Source organism: Mastigoproctus giganteus, chromosome 11, assembly GCF_048544385.1.
Source record: "Mastigoproctus giganteus isolate SK-2022 chromosome 11, ASM4854438v1, whole genome shotgun sequence".
NCBI classification, from domain to species: Eukaryota; Metazoa; Arthropoda; class Arachnida; order Uropygi; family Thelyphonidae; genus Mastigoproctus; species Mastigoproctus giganteus.
The window spans coordinates 84,329,361-84,348,176 of NC_143585.1; positions in this window are offsets into that span (position 1 = coordinate 84,329,361).

Consider the following 18,816-nt stretch of genomic DNA (forward strand, 5'->3'; position numbering starts at 1 on the left):
CTTATTTTGATCCTTCTCTGTATCCATTATAATATATTTGGTGTCAGGGTTTCTGTCTTTTTTCAATAGCTCAGTTTTCCTCCATCTTTTCTTTTCACAAAACATTAGATTTTTGCAAATTTCTGCTTATTTTTTCTAATGAATTGGCTGGCAAGTGTTCTGTGGTAGCCTACATTGCAAAATAGAAACAATGAATAATAGCATTGTTCTCTATTATGTACATTAATTTCATAGTACTTGTGTAGTGTGAAGCTAACAATATTCCTTTGCTGAGATACTAAATAAATAAGATCCAAAATTTCAGAAGTATTCAAGAGTTTCCACGTACTGTAAAATTTTAAAGGATAGCACATTTACCTTGTGCACTGTCAGCAGAGGTATTTGAATTTCAAGTGGCAGAAGCTGTTATCAGATACTTGCAAACAAGTAAGCATAACAACAATGTGCAGTGCTTAGAAAGAAATGCAAAATACTTGTTGTATTTTGTGGTGATGTCATATGTGTAAAATATTTATTTGCATCTTTTGTCTTAGAATGTAATCTTCCTCTGAGTTGTGCTGATTACGAATGCATGTTGTTCAGAATTGTTACCTGTTAGAAAAATAGCAAAAAAAAAGTTGTGGAAGAACAAAAGCAACAGGTGTTTTTAGTGTAGTTGCAGGATAGGAAAGAAGAGCTACTAATGAGTCTTAAAAGTGATCTGTAATGAAGTGCTAAAAGGAAAGACAGATTTAAATTTCAACTGTTGCATGCTGCTGAGGTTAAAAAAAAAAAAAAAAAAAAATTTTTTTTTTGAAGTATGCGTGTAAATATTGATTGGTTCAGATTAAATGTATAACTAGAACGGTAGAAGAGTGGTGAGAAAAGTCATATGAACACTTTTGAGAGTTACCAAACTGAAAAGTACAAGCAATAATGAGTGAGTGGCACTGACTCATTCAAATCCAGTTCATGATCCAAAAGTTTTAAAAGAAGACACATTGAACTTAAGAAACAGAACTGAATTGCAAACGTTTGAAAGAAATCCTAAACAGCCCAAGCAAACTGATAATTCTAGGCATGTTATCCTTACTTTTGTAGAAAGTGTCATGTTTCTCTCTTCTGGCTTGAATAAAGCTTTTTTTCTTTTAAAATATATGCCAACTTTTTAAGATCTGAACATAACTCTTCAATCCAATGTACCTCTCATCCATATACTGAAGAATGTTATGTGCAAATAGTTTTCATGCGTGGCACCTACGTTCCCATTGAAAAAATGTTCTTAAAAATGCCAAGGAAGCACAGATTTCATCAATTGTCAATGCATCATTTTGTCCTCAAGGATAGACAGTGTTTATAATAACCATCCTCCTGCACTGTGTTGGAAAAGGCTGTATGTGAAAAACTTATGGACCTTTTCACTCCATTGCTGATTTAGTCAATATCAGCTGAGGCCAGCAAGTTCCCCCTCAGAATACTTTTTTTTTTTTTCTGTCCTGCAAAACAGATAAACTGACCAGAGATCACATGCAACTTACAGGCATAATACACATGGGTGTATGAATTTGTTCTCTCTGGTAGCCCTGATATGAAAATATTTATTCAGTGAATCATTTTGTTTTCAGACTTAAAATTTTTGTTGATAAACTTCCAGTGTGTTGTCTTGGCATTGTTAAATCAACTAATAGATGTTTTGTATCATCAATTCTGTCACTTTCAGTGTGAGAGCCTAGCAGATGTTATGAAAGCCGAATTGATGTTGACTATTCCTTGGTTGGGTAATTGACAAGTGCACAAAGAAACATTAAATATAATAAATTATTCCAGTATGTTGGGGCAGGATGTTATGTGATTGTTTTCCATTAAGATTACTAACTACTATATTTAATACCACTCATATACCACTTGAAATTAATAATATAGTTTATTAAGCTATTCACCTAAACTACTATATATTAAAGTGACGTTTCAGGCATCTTACTGTTACCTGTCATCAGACCATTCTGCTGACAGACTCCTCTTGCCAATGCTCCCACACATCAGGTTTCTGGGAGCATTGGCAAGAGGAGTATGTCAGCAGCAGCAGCATTTTTAATCATGCAGACTGATCAACTGACCCTACAACACTCGGTTTACAAGCACCATATACATTCTGTTTGACCTTAGTTACCTTCACACTGTTCTTCTCAGTTGACCTTGTTTACTTTACAGTATTTTAGAGAATAGTTAAGAGCAGATGACATTTCTATATATATAAACTAAAGTAGCTTTAAAATGTACAAGAAGATATTTTAGCATAATTAATTGATTCTTCTCTAAATTGACTAGCACGGATCAGAAATAAGTTCTTGATTGAAGTGATATTAGATATTTTCTCTTGATGTGAGAAAAGCACAGTATGTTCTGCTCTGACCTAAATTGTTGGTATTTAACCATATACTTGATGCATTGTTTCCTTCTTGTGGATTTGTAATTTTAACTATGTGTGACGAGCGTTGGGTATCCTCATAGTGTGCTGGTTAAATAGTTGTGCTGAAATAAAAACAGGTATACATCCTTACAACCTATAGTTTCAAGATTGGCATGTGGCAGTCATTGCTTAACTGTTTCTGGAGTATACACATTTTTCAAGGTTTTTTCAAGTAATGTCCATGTATGTACAGATTGTCTTAATCTTCCAATCTCTTATCTGTTTTTCCAAGTAATAGTAGACATTTTATAATATATGCTAACACAAAAATAGCTTAGAAAATTTCGAGGAGATTCCATCTTTTAATCAGTTTCCCAGTTTGGCTTAAAGCCAAATTCTCTGGAATTTGGATCTAGAAGGTGATAAAATTGAATTAGGTGATATATAAATAGATGTAGATATTGTATCAAAAAAAAATTTTTTTTTATTACATCGTGTTTTTAAAAATTCTGATTTGATTTTTGACAATTTCATCTTAATTTTCACAACCCAGCCAAAATGAAAACAGATATCTCACTCCAGCAACTGGCAGAAAACTTGTAAGCCAGGGCCCACACACCTTTGTCAAACTCATTCCCAAAAGGGTTAATCAATACTTAACTATTTCTGTATCAGTGCTTAATATTTTGATATTTGCAACATTGTAAAGTTGGATATTTATAAAACTATTAAAATTATTTTTATTTTTTTGTTATTCATGTTAATATAAATCTTTAACTTTATACTGTAACTAATCCACAATCTGTTTCCCCATTAGTTTATAAAATTTTTACATATTTTTTTAAGAAATAGTTTATTTCTGTAATGTCATTAAGTAATTGTATTGGAGTTATTATTTTCTTAACTTATTAAACAAAAAAGGTGTATCTCAAGATAATAACAGTCACAAACTGTGAACTTTGTACTTTTCGTTTAATGACAATACTACATAACATTAATTACATTAAATTTTTTAAAAAAAATTATACATGCTTTTTAAGTGAGACAATACAAAAATATATAACCTAGTCATTAAATTATGTATGCACATTCATATTTACTTGCTTATTTACTTTCCTGTATTGTTCTGTGTGGCACAAATTACATCAGCAACCCAAACCAAAGCTGGCCCGTTGTCATTGTTGTCTTATGGATATGCCTAGATTACTATAGGGCTTCAAAAGTTACACCCTTATTATAATGGCTGTCTTTGTATTTTTATGTATTTAAAATAATTAAAATGACCTGATTAATGTATACATCCTTTGTACTTCACTATTTTTAATGCTTCCAAGGATTTTTTAAAAGCAGATGCAATTTTAGGTCTGTCTGTAACATACATATTTGTGAGCTCATATAATATTAAAAACTAATTTAAGGATTTCTGTTCTATTTTGTAATGATTATCAAGTAACTAAAAGAAGAAAAACAAAATTCCTTCCAGCAGGACTCATAATTCCAATCTGATGCAGGATAATCAGATTGGCAGGTGCTAGTCCAAGTCCCAGCCTGGTGGGAAGGTTATGTTATTACATTTCTACATTCTTCAGAACCATAGATGAAATATTTAAATCAGTGAGTATCTTGGCATAAACTCAAAATTGGAAAATTTAACTTCATAATATACAAGTCAAGAATTTCATCATTAAAACACTAAGTTGTTGATATTCACTCTTCCCTTTCATCATATCACAAATCTCTTCATCCCATCATTAGTGTATGAAGTGTTAAATCAGTAGCGGAAAATATCTGATAGTCAAAATCTAGTCGGAAATTAATGCCATATTTGCATATGTGATGTACAAGTATTTGGATGTAAAATTAAGGTTTTGTGTATGTTTACAAAACATGTACTAATGAGAAAGTGGTGTTTTTTTAAATATGAAATAGCCACTTGTGTTGGGTATTTATACTTTTAATGAAGTATGTGCTTTTAAACCAAATGAAAGTTCTGAATAAATGCCCTGTGTTTAGTAGCTTATTTAAACCAAAGGCTTTATACTAGCATGTGTGTGTATGTATTGTATAATTAATACATTAAAAAAATTGTTAGTTTTTTTTCATTGTTTAATTACCATATGCTAATTTAGCAAATTGTTACGGATTGTGCCATTCAATTTTTGTTAGCAGTGAGTAATTGATTATATAATTTCTATCTTGCAATAAAGCTGTTTAATTATGAGGGAACATGCTTGGCAATTACTGATGTGATACATTTTCTGTAGTGAATAAATCATTTCAAAAATTTTGTGAGCAGTGTTTCACTAGCTACAGTCATCATCATTAAATATAAGCTGTAAAAACCCAGTTATCCAGCATGATGTTTGCAACAATTGTATTGTTTATTTGCATGGGTGTACCTACATTTTTCTCTGGAACAATTTGTGGGAATTATTGGAAGACATACCCCTTAAATCAGCAAAGAAGAATGTCTCGTGCACAACAGTACACCCGCCTATTTTTTCCGTGATTTTTCTGACATTTTAAATACAATCGCCCAACCTTGCACCCTTGGATTACTCCACGAGGGGTCATATGAAATGTATGGTTTATTCTATCTTATGTAATAGTTTATCTTATGTATTACCACACAAGAAAACTGAAAAATCACATTTTGAAGCTGCTTAAACATTAAGAGTAGATCTGAAATCATACGTGCCAGGGAATTATCGATTTGTTGTTCTGAATAGTGTACTGCATTGAACAAAGGGGTCACTCGAGAAGTTTTAGAAATCTATTTCCAGTTTCTTTTTATTTATTATTATTTTTTTAAAATTTATATCTCAAAAGTAAACTTTTGAGGTGCATGTTTTATAAAAAAAAAATTTTTTCTGATTTTTACCATAGAACAAATGAATTCATTTGTTCTATGCAATTTTGAAACATCCTGTTATTTTATCTTCCAAGTGTCTAATCCCTCTTTAAATCTACATAAACTCTCTAAAATGCTAGATAATAGTAACATGTCCAACAGCTGATTACTCTTTTATTAAAGACAAAGCAAATTTCTTTACATCCCATTTACAACTGGCTTTCCCTAATTTGAATTTGTTGCTTTGTTATCATACTATTAAAAGAAAATATGCATCAATCATTGTAAGTTTTCTAACCTCTTAACTGACATTAAACATCTCAGTCAGATTCTCATGCAGAGTTTCCAAACTTACAGAACTAGCCTTCCCAAGAGTATTAATTTGCATTCACAACTAGTCTTGTTGCCCTTTGTAATCTTTCAGCCAAGGCAATACCTTTCTTTAAAAATGGAGCCTCTTAGACAGAGATCAGATCAAATCACATATTCAAGATTTGCTCTGATCATTGATTTGTATGACAGGATAATTACTTCTTTATGAGAAAAATTCTTGTATATTAGATATTATGCATTCCTTGCAGCCTAAGCATACTTAGGCTGCTAACATGGGCTTACTTACTGTGACTCAGGTTCAGAACTGCATTTAATACAGCAAATTGATACCATCATCAGTATCATTGTTATATCACACCCACTTTTTTTTTTCTTCTACAGCTGGTCTTTCAATCCAATGTAAATAAAAATAAATTTCCACGTATATTCTGGATGGTTGCTGCTGGAAGAGTGCAATGTCATTGTAACTGTTTTATTGCTACTGGGCGCCTCCGTAGCCAGGTGGGCAGGAGCAGCAGTGTGCAGCACACGCTTCTTGATTAGACCGGGGTTTGAGCCTGTGACCACCAAATACGGAGGATACGGAAAGGTCAGGAAATGACCACCGCATATCCCCGGAGCAATATGGCCTTAGTTGCTAATGCTCCTAAAAACCAAATAACAAACAAACATTATTGCTACTGATTTACTAGCACAATAGTTAACAAGATACATATGGGTTTGATCTTGCAATATGCAAATTTGTCTGCATATGTTACGTCAGTACTACAGCCACCCTACTTTAGGATAATCAAGTTGGGAGATAAAAATAAATAAATACTACTGCCCCCTAAATTAAATTCTAATTTTATTTAACAAATAAAATTCCATAATTTTGGATTGAATAGTTCGTTACCTTCAGGATTTCAATTAAATGAAATAAACTTTCAATATAATTTAAAGATGAAATATATTCACATTAGCAACTATTTATATAGCAACTCTTGGAGTGTAGAAAATGTAAAGTTCTGATTTGAGCAAGAAAATACCCCTATCAGGTTAGTCCAACATTTGCATGATTAATAGATATGCTGACATTCCAAATATGCCATGATAATCTTTTGACAGTAATTGGTTTAACCTCCAGATGCTGGCAGTGGTGATCTTGATTTCTCACTCCCTACTCCAACATTTCCAATCTTATGCAGGTTCCACTTACCACATTGACATAAGTAGAAACAGCAGGTATTATTTCTTGATATTTGTGCTAATAAAACCTCAACTGTCCAAATGGTGAAAAAAACAGATACCGAAACAGTTCTCTGTCTTCTGCCATTATGTGAACATTGTAAACTGTTTCATTTGTCAGGCCACTTGTGGCAAGAAATAAGTTTTCTGCAGTAAATAATTGTGCAAAGATTTTGTGATGCTTATACCATTATGCAAATTTAGTGAAGTCGGTTTTACAGAAAATATCTACTTCCATTTGTTGAAACTACAGATTGCATCTTCCAGAAGGTGCTTAATTCCACATCCTGCAATTTGCAGGATCTGTAATTTGGCAGCTGTGAGGATACTGATTGAGGTATGCTTTGAATTGGATTGAGCAAGTTGAATATTGATGGCAAATTCACTCTTGCTCAGACAATACACAAAGGCATAAATTTAAATTGAGGAAGGATGATTGTAGGATAGTTGTGTGGTAATTTGCTTTCAACTAGAGGGTAGTTAATTGTTGGAACAAACCCTCTCTGATTTGCTAAAAGTGGATAGTTTGAATAAATTTAAGTAGAAATTAGACAAATTATTAGAGGGGGGGAGGCGATTGACAGGTAATGTGGAAAGTATTTTTTCTTTTAGCTAGTGCTGTATGACTTGTATCATTTGCCAATATTGTTGTTAATATGCTGTGCTGCTTATAAACTGCCCATTTGTTGCTGTAGCTTGTATCTCAGCTACTATGCTGGCATACTATGTACTTCAACCAAAATAACACAATGTGGGCTTAAATGTGTGCACATGACCTGCTGGTAAGTAAGCATTTCTTTGATTTCTTCCACCATCACTAAAACAAAACAGTAATACATTTTTTAAATACTACTTACAAATAGCATAAAGAAAATGAATCAAGTTTGTCAAAAGTAGAGTAAATAAATTACTACCCAAAAAAGCTTGATATAAAATACTAGGAATAACTGCCAAGAAAAAAAAACCTGAGCATATCTCAACAAAGTGATTTTAACAAGAGTGGGGCAAATTGGGCACATCAAAAGCTAGGAGTGCAAAAGTAAGATTCAAAAATACTGTAATTTTTTCTAACAATTAAGTACTATAGAAACTCTTATCCAACATGATTGGGACCAAGCAGTTGATAGTTAATCAACAAAAAGAAAAAAAAAATTGGGACTTGCATTAGCCATTAACCCCTAGTCACTGATACTGGCAATCTTACAATAATTCTCAGTGTTGTGGAAAGATTTGCTAATGATGCTCTTAAATTATTTGAGCACATGAACTGCAAGAATGTCTTTAAAATAGTTTTGCAAAGTATTTTAATTCTTTGTATAAATTGGTTCCAGATATGTCTTTCTGGTTACCATAGGTATGGAGAATTTCTAAAACCATAATATTGTGCAGCTCATCAATCTTCATTTATCTTTCACATTGTATAGAAATTGGAGGTAATTGTTATTCTTTGTCCTTTAAAAAGGCCTCTGGGGATTGGGAAAGTTCCAACTCATAACTGCAAGGTAACACTCCAAACAATCTATAACTGAAACTTTATCAGAATAACAAAACCAGATCACATTTTGTAACAATAAAAGATAATATACAAATAAAATACACTAGTTGTACAATTAAAAGCAATAAAAAGATGGATAAAAATAAAATATAAAATTACACCTAATGGAATTAAAAGTGATAAAAACAAGTGTAGCTTTCAAAGGCGACTGCCTCTTTTATCAACAATAAGACAACTGTCACGATATATTCTTAAATAACTGCAAGATCACGGCTTGCAGCATGTGTTATCGTAAGAGTATGGAAATCAGAAATGGCTAGGGAGCATGCCAGGCGAAACCGTTCATCCTGTCCAAGAATTAGTTTTGAAGAGGGGGATAACTATGGACTCCCTTGTCTCTATTGATGGTATGTTCTGAAGAACAAATCCACAAGTTCTCTAGCCATTTGCAGTTCCAATATCCTTGTGAATGCTCAACTATGACAGCATAGCCTGGAGAAATTTGGTGGTTCTCCCAGAAATGTTCAGCTACAAATTTCCCATAATTGGCAGTCTTTATTGTGTTGTATGATCTTTGAACCTGCATTTTGTCTTGCCAACATAACATTCCGGGCATCTTTCATCCCTGACAAGACTGCAATCTTTGCCCTGGCAGCTACACACAGCATGTCTGGCATATGTAATATTCAGGAGATCTGCTCTGTTGCGGCTGGGATAGTAGGGAACGTATGTGATGGCAAGAGGTGAGAATGCCCTTCTTCATCCCCTTCCTCAATATATGTTATTCTTTAAGATCAACTCAAACTTATCTTTCAATGATGACTATATTGCCTGAAATGTGGGAAAAATGATTCTAAAATTGCCTTCCTTGTTATTCCAATTTCATCATGTCAGTTTTTTGTGGGGGGGAACAAATCTTAGTGCTTCAACTAAAAGGCATATAAATTTATTTGATCTGTGGTTTTTAAGGTATTCGATTTATTTTGAATGCAAGGAACAGTTTCAGATATATTCAAATTGACCTTTTAGAGGGCTTAGCTTGTAATGTTTACTTGACTCAAAATGTACCAAACAGGCAGCAGATAAATTTGCTTTAATAGTTTTCCAGTCAAAAACTCGTACCTGTAATTTTCTATGTAGAACTTCTATTTTAAAATTTTTTTGTTGATTGATATTGATATTTTTTTCTTCTATTGCTCTTTCAATTTTTGTGCCTCCCATGAACTTTGGTACCCTGTGCCAATTCCACATTAGCTCATTCCTTAAGCTTTATTGAACTAGGGTGTTTTGGCAGCCGTATAAGAAACTATTGGCCCCAGATTTCATTTATTCTCCTCTGCATATCAGATTCATCTTTCTTTCACGGGGTGTGTGTTCTTCATCATCCATAATATCATTTTCAAATCGATGATTTGGTGAAAAATATTGTTAAATCCATTATATGCCTTTCTGCAAATCTTTGGAACCTTCAATTTACGTCTCTAGTGAGTAGCACAGTTGGTATAATCGTGGTCCTCCCACACCGAGTGGAAAAGACAGCTTGAATCACGTCAATTGTGCGAGGAAATTTTACGTGATCTCTCTTTCACAACATGGCTAAGTTAGTCGGTCTCATTTGAGGGTAGCATTGGTGTTTTCCAAAGAAGATAGATTTTTCGTCCAGCAAACAGCAAATGGACTGTGCATTGTATGGATGCATTATGTGCAGAGCAATGTGGCCGAAGTTGCTGATGTGCCTTGAAACCCTTAGAAAAATCTTGGCTTTATCTTAAATCAGCTAATAGGCTATATTCATTATCTTAAAAAATTTTTTTGTTTATACTTTGACAGGTTTGACAAGGTCATGATTTACGGTAAATCATGAATATGATCATTAATAGTATTTATTAGTTGCAGGCTCGAACAACAGTCCACTCAAGGAGCATGTGCTACTGCACTCTCACTACCGACATCTTGTAGTTCAGGGCTTTCGTTAGCATTGTCAATATCAAGTCAAGTTTCTCCAATATTTAGTAAATACTGAACTTGGAATTTCTGTTCCATGATAAGTGCTATATTGTGAAAACATCTTTGATGAATTTATACATTTCTCTAAGATCTATACCCCAGGGGCTCACACCTGGTGAGTATGGGCGTGGCATACCCAGTGTGCTGAGCTAGATATCATCATGCTCTTTCTTGGCGATTCCTTCTGCTTTACTTCTTTCTCACAAGGTAACTCAATTTTTTTTTTTGGCTAGTGCAGCATAAGCCTCAGGCTTCTTTGTACCATATTGCTAATAATGATAATACACTGGTGTGCAAAATTTAAGTACCAGTCAGGTTTTCACCTGTAGCTTCTCATAGGAGTGACCTGGATATGGTGAAAGCATACCAAAGGAACCTCGTGAGGTACACAAATGATGAAGGAAATAACAATGACACAACAACGGAAACAACACGGTACTGAGGGACTTTATTCAAAAATGGCAACATAGCAATGGCTGCCTTGATACAGATGCATCACTGCCAAAGATGGAACAAAAGGAAGAGGTGGTCCTCAGTAGGAGATATGGTCACCCCTAATGTTGATGCAGGTTTTGTACCTCCTGTCCATACTTTGAACAATGATTAGACAGGGGTTCGAGCCCGTCACCACCAAATACGGAGGATGCGGAAAGGTCAGGGAATAACCACCGCATGTCCCAGAGCAATATAGCATTAGTTGCTAATGCTCCTAAAAACCAAAAAACAAACAAACTACTTAGAACAATGTTGTTAAGTTCTTGCAGTAACATCACCCATTCCTCAGTCAGTGTCACCTTCAGCTGGTAAACATTTTCTGGTGGGTGTGGATGTGCCGCTTGGCCTCTCCTAGAGAGTGCCCCATATATGTTCGATGGGATTTAGATTGCGGAACGGGTAGACCAATCCACACTAACAATGTCCTCACTTTCCAAAAGCGTATCGACAGCTGGAGTGTGGCGTTATCACCCATAAACACGAACTCGGGGCCAATGGCACCTTAGAACACGCACATGGGGGAGGATTACCTCACTACAGTACCGTGCACTGGTTACAGTACCGCCTTCCAGTATCTGGAGTTGTGTACGTCCATCCAAGATAACGCCTCCTCAGACGAGAACATCTCGACTGCCATATCGATCCCTTTCAGTGATGTTTGCGGGGTGATACCGTGTGCCAACCTCTCGCCAGATTAGCTGACGTCCAGAATCGCTGCTGAGACTGAATCTACTCTCAGCAGTAAAGAGTACTTTAAATAAAGATTTTGTGGTTGTAACCTTTAGAAATAGTATTCGTCCTTAAGTTTTGCTCACCAATATAATAATTTCTTCTAAATTTGAACTCAAAAACGTTCGTCTGATATTCTAGAACACGTTGATTCATAAAGGATGTCAAAAACGTGACCTTTATGTCCCCTTTGAGTTATTCACAATTGGGATGGGAATGAGCACCATCCAGAAAGAAAAAGCTTTTTCAGGTGTAAGTTTATTTTCTTCGTAGAGTGTTTCTCTACGAAAGCTACAAAGTCATCAAAAAAAAAATAAAATAAATAATAATAAATATAATCTTTGAATAATGTAGAGTCCAACCCATGCTCAGTTTTGTTTGGGGTATTTAGATCCAATGCCAAAGTAAACCGATAAATCAAACCATTTCTCTCGGATTAGTTGGTTTATTGACAGAAAAAATCTGCAAATTGCGAAGCATTAGTGATTGCCCATGCCGTCATTATCTGGATTTTTTTTTCTTTCTTTCTTTCTTTTTTTTTTTTTTGCATTCCGGTTTGACAAGCTCTGCTTTTATTGCCCATTACATTTGTACGTCATGCATTCAGACCTGTTTCGTTCACTTAGTAGAAATTTATTCTACAAAAAGTGCAGCCAGTCGATATCACAGGACAGTGCAGTGTCGAGTCAATTTGGTGTGACATAAGCACTGGGAAATCAAAATTGGGAGTAAGAGTGTGTTATAGGCCTAATGACTCTGATGAGTATAATAAAAAACTGTACAGAGAAATAGAGTGGACCAGTAAATCAAAGAGTCTTATAATGGGGGAATTAAATTTCCCCCATTATAAGACATTATAAGACCGGATATTGACTGGAATTTGTGGGTTGGTCACTCACACACTAGCAAGGCTTTTGAGGATTTATTTGATGATTGTTTTCTATATCATGTTCGGGAAGCAACTAGAGGGAGTAATACTCTTGATCTGATTATCAGTATTGATTACTCATGCATTAAGAATCTGCAGATAAAGGAACCACAAGGTGGCAGTGATCACAGTGTGCTGCAGTGGGATGTACTCACAGATGTTACTACCATCAAGGGTAAAGGGAATGGTTTTTGCTTTTGTAAAGGCGACTACGTTGGTCTGAGACAGTATTTAAATTCTATACGGTGGAAACAACTGATGATGTTACCAACAACAAATTCAAAATGGGAAGCATTCAAAGAATTTATCTTCGAAACTACTAGCCTTTACATACCAACTAGGTATGTAAAGGCATAAATTCAAATTGAGGAAAGACAGATGTAGGATAGACGTGCGGAAATTTGCCTTTAGCCAGTGGGTGGTTGGTTGGTGGAACAGACTGCCATCCCTTGTGGTGGAGGTTGATAGCCTAAATAAGTTTAAGGCTCAGCTGGACAGGTATTTTGAACGAACAGAGGGGTGAAGTGGAAGTGGGTTTTTTTTTTTTTTTTTTTTTTGGCTGATGCTGCATAAGCTTGCTTTCTTGCATCAAATGCCTCTATTAATGCTAATGCTAATGCTAAACTAAGAAATATTGTTAAAGGTTTAGGCCTAAGTGGATGTCAGATGAACTAATGAGACCTGTGGCAGAGAACAAAAATGTATGGGATACATATGAATTAATGGGTGAAATGGAAGCCTACGATAGATATAAGCTGGTCTGTAACCAAGTCACAAAGGAGGTTAGGCAAGCAAATGCAGATTATGAGAAATCTTTGGCAAAGGATGCAAAGAGTTCTTTACGTATGTAAAGAACTCTAGAAGGAAGAGGATGAATCAGATTGGTCCACTTGATATCGATAGTTCAACTGTTAATGATCCTGCTCAGGTGGCTAACAAACTATATGAGTATTTTTCATCTACATTCACACTTGAGAAGTTATTTAGGGAGGGGAATGCCAGAGGTGAACTAAACTCTGGCAGTGAGCTAGATGATTTTGTAATAATTGAGAGGAAAGTGGAGGAGAAACTGTTGACGATAAACATAAGAAAGGCACCTGGGGTGGATGGGATCTATCTAGTTATATTAAAGGAGGCAGCAAAGGAAGTAAGTAAACCCTTAACCATAATCACGAGAGCTTCCTTGGACTCAGTGGAGGTATCCATGGACTAGAGATGAGCAAATGTGACCCCAATTCACAAAGGAGGATTGAAGGCTGACACAAGTAATCATAGACCTGTTAGTTTAACTTCTGTTCCAGTGAAATTAATGGAGGCACTGGTTAAAGAAACACTGCAGGATCATATAGACAAGACCAGTTATAGCTCGGACACAGCATGGGTTTGTTAAGGGGAAGTCTTGCTGACCAATTTTATTGGATATTATGATGTGGTCACAAAGCAACTGGATACTTTGAATAACTTTGATATCATATATTTGGATCTTAGAAAGGCGTCTGATAATGTTGCACATGGAAGACTGCTGAACAAATTGGAGCAGTGTGGTATTGGAGGCAAATTGCTGCTATGGATAAAGCGATGTTTTAGTGGGAGAAGACAGAGAGTAGTAATCAATGGACACTACTCTTCCTGGATTACTGTTATCAGTGAAGTTCACCAGGGTTCAGTGTTGGGTTCACTGTTGTTTCTGTATTTATTAATGATATTGATGATGATAGATCCGGCTTAATGTCTAAGTTTGCAGATGATATGAAGGTTGGCAGGGTTGTTAATGACACTAATGACAGTACACTACTGTAACAGGATCTAGAAAAGTTGAGCAGATGGCCTGAAAGGTGCCAACTGAAGTTTAATATTGACAAATATAAAATACTGCATATGGGAAGGAGTAACCCCAGAGCAATGTATCAACTTTGTGGTACTACACTGACGGCGGTAAAGAACGAAAAGGACCTGAGGGTGAATGTGCAGACTTTTCTTAGCAGTGCAGACAGTCTGCAAGAGTAGCTCACGGTGAATGATATACAGGAATTTTTTTAGCAGGGATTAAGAAGTGATTATCCCCGTGTATAAGGCGATGGTCAGGCCACACCATCAGAACTGTATACAGGTCTGGAGGCCTGATTTAAAGAAGGATGTAGAGCTATTGGAACGATTACATGGAAGGGCAACAAGATTAGTAAATCGAACAAAGGGTTTCTCTTACGAAGAAAGTCTTACGTTTTGCAGATTACAGTGTTTGGAGACTAGGTACCTAGGAGGTGATCTGATTGAGGTGTATAAAGCCTTGAATGGTTTGAGCAGGCTCAGTGCTAATGGGATTCTTCCTCTTGCTCAGAATAATCACCTGAGAGGGCATAAATTCAAATTGAGAAAAGACAGTTGTAGAATAGATGTGCGGAAGTTTGCTTTTAGCCAGCGGGTAGTTGATTGGTGGAACAGACTTTCATCCCTTGTCGTGGAGGTTGATAGCCTAAATAAGTTTAAGGCTGAACTAGACAGGTTTTGGAACGAACGGAGGGGTGAAATGGGAGCGGATTTTTTTTTTTTTTTTTTTGGTTGATGCTGTATAAGCTTGCTTTCTTGCATCGTATGCCTCTACTAATGCTAAAGTAATGGAGAAATCAATTAACCGCCAACTCTTGAAACTATCTAGAAACCTTTCGTCTGATCAACGATCGCTAGTATGGATTCCGTCAATGTCGATCCACTGGTGATATTCTGGCTTATGTTACCCATTTATGGACAAATTAAATGGAAAAGTTCGGTGAAACACAAGCAGTTGCTCTTGACATCTCAAATGCATTCGATTGTGTTTGGCATAAAGGTCTTCTAAACAAGCTTCCATCTTATGGTTTGCCAACTGGTTTTTGTAGTTGGTTATCCAGTTTTCTCTCTGATCGCTCACTGAAGGTGATGGTAGATGGCTCTCTGTCTTCTAACTTTTCGCTAATGCTGGTGTCCCCCAATGTTCAGTTTTTTCTCCCACTGATTTCCTCTTGTATATTAATGACCTTCTTCCATTGACTAGAAATCCTATTCATAGTTTTGCCGATGATAGCACATTGCATTCCACTTTCCATTTTGAGAAACCTTGCCCTGCTCAATCAGCTTCAACTTCTCGAATATTTGCTACCAATCCCTTAAATGCTGATCTCCAGGTAATTCTCCAGTTGGGCAAAGACAACTTAGTTGATTTCAATTCTTCTAAAACTCATCAAACAGGACGTAGTAAACAATACGTAGCGCTCCTAACGTCGACTTACTTTTTCGATTCTCAGTTTCAAGCTGGATGTTTCGCCCATTTATGTATTGTTCCACAGGGTTCTTTCTGTTGTAGTGTGCTTGCCAATCAACGTATTTTTGGATCACTCGGCTACCAGCAAGACCGCACGCTACCATGTGTGTCCAGAAAACCTGGGTTTCATATGAAAATCTAGCAGTTAAATTAGGACAGATATTTTGTGTTCTGAAAACTTACCCAGATGGACGTTGAGTAAGCCTGCAACATCGAAGACCGCACTGTTATTAGGCTCCAAAGCACCGCATTAACTATGGTTCTTTTACAAAACTGATTAAGTGAATTGTGTGTAACTGGAGAGAATAGTCAGGACACAAGAGGGTAAACAAACCAAACAAGGTTTATTAAAATACTAAATTATATAGTAGATTATTAGACAAAATATATCATGATTTGTGTGACACTTGTATAAGACAGATTAGATACAACTAAATAGCAGGTTAAAACATTACTGCTGTTGGTATAACTGGATAATAGTGTTCTTCATGTCGGCTTTTTGCTTGTCAATCTTACAGGTATCAAAATGATTGTTGTTTGTCATAACATACAACTGTCCTAATGCTAGAACACTAGAATATATTAACTTAATAGAAAGTGACAAAAGTCAAAAAACAGACATGTCTAGAAAAAGGTAGAATGTAGAACTTTCTGAAACCACTAGACCATTGGAACTTATAACTTTAACTATATCCTGTTGTTAACGTATGGTTGCATTTGGAAGCGATGCATGCTTTATTTATCGTATTAAAGCTGAGTGAAAGTATATTCTTTTTTTTCCTTTTTTTTTTTTTTTTTTTTTTTTTCATTTATTGAGTAAAGCGGCCTCTAGCCAAAAAAAAATCTGGCAAATCTGCCATACATATAGAAATAGTATAGAACATTATACAATTATTTACAATACAAATTTCACATTACAAATCAACTGTACTGTGCAATGGTCATCTCCTCAGCTACAGAACAACAACCTCGCAAATAGGCTGCAGCAGAAATCGATGAAGAGACACTGTCCACAGATGAACACAAGCATCACATCCTAGAGACTGATCATTACAACGAGCTGGATAAGTATGCTACAACAGAAACCGATGAAGAGACACTTTCACAGTGAGCACAAGCATCACATCCTAGAGATTGGTCATTGCCGGTATCCTCCAAAAGACAAAGAGTTCAACGAGCAGCCATCTACCAGTAGCCAGAGAGCTCAACAGAAGTTACTCATATTAACCAGCAAAACCAAGCTGGAAGAAGGTGTTATTGCAGGATCAAATCCAAGAAAAACAAAAACTTCTTGTCAACTGCGTTGGCAGGAGCAGAAGTGGACACCCACCCATTAAGGAAACAGAGTACCAACATCTTGTTCACCTCTGCAAAGGATTTTCTCTGTTCCTATATAAAAAATAACATACTGTTCCATGTAAAGAAGATGGTACAGTCCACCAAATCATCCATTATTCAACCTTAACTCTTCCAATTGCAAAAGTATATTCCTTCTCACGAAAACTGAATTTGCAAATTTTGAAAGGCAATAAAATTTTCCCTTGTTTTAATAAGTATTAGCTCAATCCCATCCACCAGACGAGTTACATTATCAACATTATTCAGAAAATCCAAACGCAAAACAGCATATTCCAAACAATTAAACACAACATGTTCCCATGTTTCCAGATCAGCCCATGTACAGTTGCATCTTGCTACGTTTCCAAGACTATTTAGTTTAGCAAAAAATGATCAGTGACCTGTTAGTAAGAATGTACAACGTAGATTTGGTACTAACCAGATTGGTTTAATATAATTCATATCATTAACATAAGGGAAAAATTTGAATGTTATTCTACCTTTTTCGGAACAATTCCATCTGTTTTGCCATTTTTGTAAAAGGAGCTCCCAAATCCTTTTCTTTTCTTTTCCCAAGTCATTTAAAGTGTTAATTTCGATGTCCAGCAACTTGGATTTTATAACTCTTCTGAAATAAAAGGATAAGTTTCTAAACATTAACTGCAAATAAGGGCCATTTTTCCAACTAACACTTGCAAAGCTTCTGTGGAAACCGTTCTGCAGGCCATAACGATTTTGAGTATCACAACTCGATGTACAGAACATAGCTTTCTGGTGTTGCTTACTTTGATTGTATGGCCAACCCAGATTGATGCACCATACGTAACAATCGGCAGAAAAATGCAATCATAAATCAAATGGAGTGTTTTCCCCTTTATCCCCCATTCCACCCGCGTTATTCTTGAGATCATTTCAATAAATTTCTTCACTTTCTCTATATAGTTAATATGCGGGATAAAGTTCAAGCCACTAGCAATACATATTTTCAAGTATTTAATCATTAACACCTGCTGTAAAGAAATACCATTCAAGATTACAAGCGGAGGTCTACTAAGAGCCAATTTACCCTTCAACATCATGATTTTTGTTTTGGATGTAGAGATTGTAAACCTATATAAATTACACATTTGCATTATTCTTTCAATAGGCAATCAGGCCTCATTTCAAGATCCTTTATATGACCTTTTTTGTTTATAATAAATGTTGTTATGTGTTATTCGTATGTCGCACTCTCTCTGTCAGTATCTTGAAACACGCCAAGGTAAATAAACAAAGAAAATGGATTTTTGCCGGGTGAAGGGACACTAAGTGATCTTTCCATTACAAAACACAACGCGATCTGAATGCTGCAGAAATCAGGGGCCATTAAAACCCTTGATTACCGAGGGCTCGGATTTTTTGTCCTAACCGATTGAATATCTGAACTAGGATAGACATCACAGGCGACCCCCGAAGAAAAAAGGGGGGGGGGCAACACAATAAAACCATACATATATATTTTTTTCATTGCAGTGCTATCAGTTTTGCACCAGTTATGCCGTTTCCAGTGCAGCTTCCAAGAGATGAATTTGCTTGATTTTGTGTTAGTAGATGCAATACACTTTGAAGAAAGGAAGTAGATCTTTTCATTATTCAAAAACAATCAGTTGCAATTCTTTCGGTCATGAGTTTTATGCCAAGAAACAGTTGCATGCACTTCTTTTTTTTTTTCAATATCACGCTGTCA